The sequence below is a fragment of the Diuraphis noxia genome, unplaced genomic scaffold (genome assembly GCF_037042655.1).
Source record: "Diuraphis noxia isolate RWA-SAM2 unplaced genomic scaffold, SU_Dnox_SAM2 contig0003, whole genome shotgun sequence".
In the NCBI taxonomy this organism is placed as follows: Eukaryota; Metazoa; Arthropoda; class Insecta; order Hemiptera; family Aphididae; genus Diuraphis; species Diuraphis noxia.
In genome coordinates this window covers 42,194,952-42,200,389 of record NW_028301713.1, presented here as the reverse complement: position 1 = coordinate 42,200,389, position 5,438 = coordinate 42,194,952, and the positions used below count along the sequence as shown (strand labels likewise).

At 26.1% G+C, this 5,438-nt stretch overlaps 1 long non-coding RNA gene across 1 annotated transcript; it reads right to left on the bottom strand.

Moving 5' to 3' along the window:
* Positions 1-704: 704 nt before the first annotated feature.
* LOC149057388 (uncharacterized) lies at positions 705-2,597 on the bottom strand. The gene is made up of 3 exons (XR_016191211.1): positions 2,380-2,597; positions 1,908-2,018; positions 705-1,830 (listed from the first exon to the last, which is right to left on the bottom strand). It is a non-coding gene; the product is annotated as an uncharacterized LOC149057388 (long non-coding RNA).
* Positions 2,598-5,438: the final 2,841 nt, after the last annotated feature.

Genomic DNA, 5,438 nt, shown 5'->3' with positions numbered 1-5,438 from the left:
AATATAATTCCATGTCGGTGACCTTAATTTTACTCTTATTCTTATACAGAGTGCAACTTTTGTGACACTTGGGTACGTTAGTAGGTGATGACAAAATCTCACTGGCTGGCTTCACTATTCATCCCTATCTAGTAAGACACTTATAATAGTTTTAGAAGACACTTAGGTACGTTTTTAAAAATACTGTTTTGTATAATTTAAAGTCATGACTTTTTTAGAAAAAAAAATATATTTTTATTATTTTTTATAATATTTTTATTTGACATATTCCCAAAAAGAATTATAGCCATCATGCATGGCGTAAGTCATAAGGTCCGGTGACCCGGGAGGCCTGCAACCGATGTAAAGCATCAGATGAATCATTTTGAATAACGAATAACCCTGCATGGCTGCATATATATATAAAATATGTTATAATAATAATATAAATAACATGGTATGATGCCAAACACTATAAGTCTAGAAACATTGGTGTGATTTAAAATATAGTTGAATATATTTTTCTTTTCACAAAATATACTTTTGACTTGACCATTCTAACCCTTTTTGTATTTACGCAGGTAGGTAATTACTAATTCATTTGATATTTATATCATTCATATTTACTAATACTTACATTTTACTCTGAGTTGGTAAGTTTACCAATATCCAATGTGATGCTGTATGATATAACAATATGAATTTTGTATTCAATAATGTGCAGATTATAAATGGTATAACTTTATTTTTATTATACGTTCACAATGAATAAGTTTACAATTAAAACGTAACACTTTTATAACTAAAAATAAAAATAAATGTCATGTTTACTATTGGTTTATAAAGGATTCTATTTCAATGTTTATGGAGGCGTTTTAATCAAAGATACACGGTGGCCTTCTCCATTCATAAAATATATTTTTTGTGTTATATTATGCATTATTTATTGTTAGATATTTGCATTCTACAACCCACCTAGCTAAGTTTATCATAACTTCAATTGTATAATAAAAATAAATTATTGTAGTTTTATGTATAGATAGGTTGTAATTATTAGTTTTTAATAATAATATATAATATATAAAAAGCCATTGTCATAATGTTTTTCTTTCGGTTTGCTCTATAATCGATATCGCTTAGTTATGTATTTATTATAACATAATTTATAATTATCCCAAACCTTGATTGATAGTTTATAGTTTATACTTCTCATAATTATTGTAACGAAAATCTATCTTCGATGTACGAGTAGCAAGTCGTGGCATTAGACATCTGAACAACTTTTAAATATCATAATATTATACCTATATAATATGTAACTGTCATAATAACTCGTAAGTAAAAAGTATTTTCGTAAACAAAATTGGTGAATCATCATTGAACATTTGACCTGAATCTATAGGTAACTCAATACTGTAGCCGTGTAGGTAATTTAATAGGTAAGTTATCTATTGGTGTAGTAAGTACCTATATATAATATATAGGATATATAAATTTAAAACAAATTATAAAATAATAACATAAGAGTTGATTAGGTACTATACATTTTGTTACGTTGTTAATTGCTTTATAATGTAGGTATCGTTTAGTTCGTTAAAAAGCATAATTGGTATTAGTAATTTTTGAACTGCGATATATCAAATTAAAACAATACATAATTATTTAATTAAAACTTAAACATATTATAGTTAAAAACGGTATTTATAAGTATACATAAAAATAAAAAAAAAATCAACAAAATTCATAACAATATAATTGTATAATTAAATATTAACTAATTTATCAGAGATTTGATTTTAGCATTTTCTTCTTTGTGTGGTTCATCTTCTTTTAACTTGTTGATATTTTTTGCTTGATATTAAAAATCATAATAATCAATATGTGCCTTATTAAATAAAGTTATATTTTAATTCTATAATGCCACTAACCAGTCAACAATGTAGTTTTATCGATGTATCCTTTGACAGAACCAGTTTCGAAACCACGAGACAGTTTGTATATGGGAATAGATTCGACGGTTGATGATATCGGCTCTAAAACTGTAGTAATTATAAAATTAAAATGTAATCACACAAAACATATTATTGTATTTTTATTTAGGTTTTTATTGAAATATTAAGAATTGTATACCTATCTGCTAATGATTTACACAATAAAAAATGAATAAATATATAAGCATAATAATAATAATATCATCATCATCCTAAACCTATTAAAATAAGTAATAATAAGATATTTCCGTGTTAATGTAAATAAATGTTATATTATTAATAAGTAATATTAATTTATGAATGTATTTACATTCATAAATTGTTATTTAATGAAATGATCTAAGGAGGAATATTATAAACTACTGCTAGTTACCTATTATTTGTCTAATTATAATAATACCAAAAATACCTGGTTCCAAATATTGACCATGTTTCATGTACATAGTAGATTCGGTCGACTCAAGTATTACGACGATGAGAAAAAACGACAATGTTCTAACGGCAATTTGCATTATTATTATAATAATAATAATTTTTTTTTTTTGAAAAATTGAAATAATGTATAATCAACAATCCTATAAAACGTGCACACTGGTCAGAAGATCATTCATAACTTCTGCGAGACTATAGTATTACTCTAAATTAAAAGTGAAAGGAAATAGCGGTACAGAAACTAGTCCATTCATATTATTGCATTATATTACACGTACCTACTTAGGTATAGTTGCCCATATTTGTAGGGTATGCTTAAAAAATATTGTAGTGTGGGTTTTCATATATATATATTATAAAGTATCATATTTTGTTTTGCCATCATACAAAATAATAACCATTACAAATATAAACATTATTGTTATAGGAAAATTATTTATTGCAAAACTTGTTTTTATTTTACTTTCTCGGTTTCAAAATCAAGAAAATATTGTAATCTGAATTTAAAATGTGTAAAAGACTTTCTGATCAATGATACATTTATTAAAGGCATTAAAAGTTCTTAAGTATGCTACCAGCATAGTTCCATATCAATCGAAATCAACATAGATATATTAAAACTACTCAAAATTGATATAGAGAATTCAAAATAAAAAAAGTAGATCAGCATTTCGGTGGTGGATGTTTGTCCATCGTCCCTTAAGTCCTCGGACAGGATAGTGTAATTTTACTGTATTCGATTTGAATGCAATGATTGCAATCGATAAAAAACGATTCTGAGCGGACGAGGGAATCTTTTTTATTTAATTTTATTCGTTTCTATGGTGTTAAACAAAGCGTTATAAGAACAGCTTAAGAACGATTTATATGAATAGGTAATTTATATAATTATAATTAGGAAATATCATAAAAATGGAAAAAAATATAAAATAAAATAAAAAGCTCAAAAGTCGCTTAAATGTTTTGAAAATTTTACCATGTACTCGTAATAGGTAAGGCTAATATAAGTGAACAACCCTAATTTAAAGTTTTTACGAATATTTTTTACCAAATTACAACAAAAAAACTCCCAAAATTAAAATGTCTATAAATAGCTCAAAAATGGTTAAAATTTCCGAACATTAAACCGTAAGGAACAAAATTCAAAATACAACATAAAAAGATTTCTTGTCATTTTTCATTTGAAGCAATATTTCTGGTAGAAAGCCTCGTTCATGATTATTTAATATTATAAAATCGTTGAATCGTACGTTTTTTCTTTTTGAACCGCTTTTATTTCGAGTACTGTTTCGAAAATCGAAAAATGACCTGTCTAAAGTACCAGCTCAAAAACATGATGATGTTCTTCAGAAAAGATGCTACACTTGATATTTTTGAGGCAGTTTAGAGGGAGAAAAAGTGTTTACAGAATAAAAAAGAAATAAACATCATTGTAAAACCAATACATTCCTCGCTCCGCTCAGAATCGAAAACCTGATGATTGAGGCGTTTTATTTTTACAAGTAAAGTTTAACTTTTTATAATCGTATATTTTAAAATAAAAATATCATGTAGATGGCTATACTATCAGTTCAACGAAGAATGGCATCATGATAATATTATAATTACACAGATAAGACATAATTAACTAACGTACTTTATCAAATTCTAAGCCATTATTGAAATTAATAAAATCAATTAATCATGTAATCACTAATCACTGATACCTCGCTATTAATTAATAATTAATGCTTTATATAATATAATATTTATTATACACAGCAATCTGCTTGTTATCATATGTGCAATGCGCATTGTTTGTGTGTTTAACCGTTCAAAAATGTCGTAGGTACATCGTTTAAACATCAATTTAATACATCGAACTGGACGAAGGCGAAAGGTATGAAAAGAAAAGTATAACAATAAATATTGAAAGCACGTAAGTTGTAGGTACATCATCGCATATTAATAGAACTTATAATACCAAATGTGTGTTGAAATTCAACAGTTGTTATAGGTAATTCACATAATATAATAAGTAAGTATGTATATTACATATGCGTAAAATTAAAATATTTTGGCTTATTAACAATTACATTTTAAATAACAGTCATAACTATTATGCATAAAATAAACATAGTGATAAAAATCTATGGGTTTGTTGTGGTCACGACTTACACGGGAGTTCCCATAATATACTTCGTTGTTTCATCTAGAAAGTATAAAATATGTTTATATTTCCAAACAAAAATACCTATTAAATATTTGAAAATTGAATATTACAAGCGTCAATGTTTAAGCTTTAAGTTATATTTAAGTTTTAGGTAAGCAAAATTTCTTCCAGTTCTTATGTTAAGTATTATACTGATGCGCAAATGATGTAGGTACAGTAATCTTACGTAAAGTTAACGGGTGATACGCAAACGATGCATAACCCTAAAATTGAACGATGCAGAACCTCATACAAAATTGGTTGGAAAGAACAATATAGTGATGCGCAAACTATATGTGTTCCGTGTACGACCATATATTTTAAACAAGGCGCCTGATATAATTATTTTTAATTACCTATAAAATCTCAACTCGTTCAATTACTTTATATACTATAATATATAATTTATAGCATATTATTACACCTATAATCATATTTTCAATGTATAAATAAACGCATCATTGTTTAAAAAACAAAAAAATTTACACAAAAATAAATTGGATTTAAACACTAACTTATAATATAATATTTAGGTATAAGCTAGTATTATATATAGCCGTGTACCATAAACTGGTATATCAATATAAAATATATATCACACGAATACGTAAGCTACAAACTTAATACATTCAATCATTCAACATTTGAACTCTAAATGAAATCTTATATGAACCTAGAATCTATAGTCAAAACTAGAAGTCTAGCTTAAGTTCAATTAACGTAAGTACCTACCTTACAAAGGCATGCGTACGTAACTCAAGGCCCGAATAATTTATTATAAAGACCACAATGGTTTGATTATTTTTCGATATTTTTTAGTTTAGAAATATTCATATTATTGACTG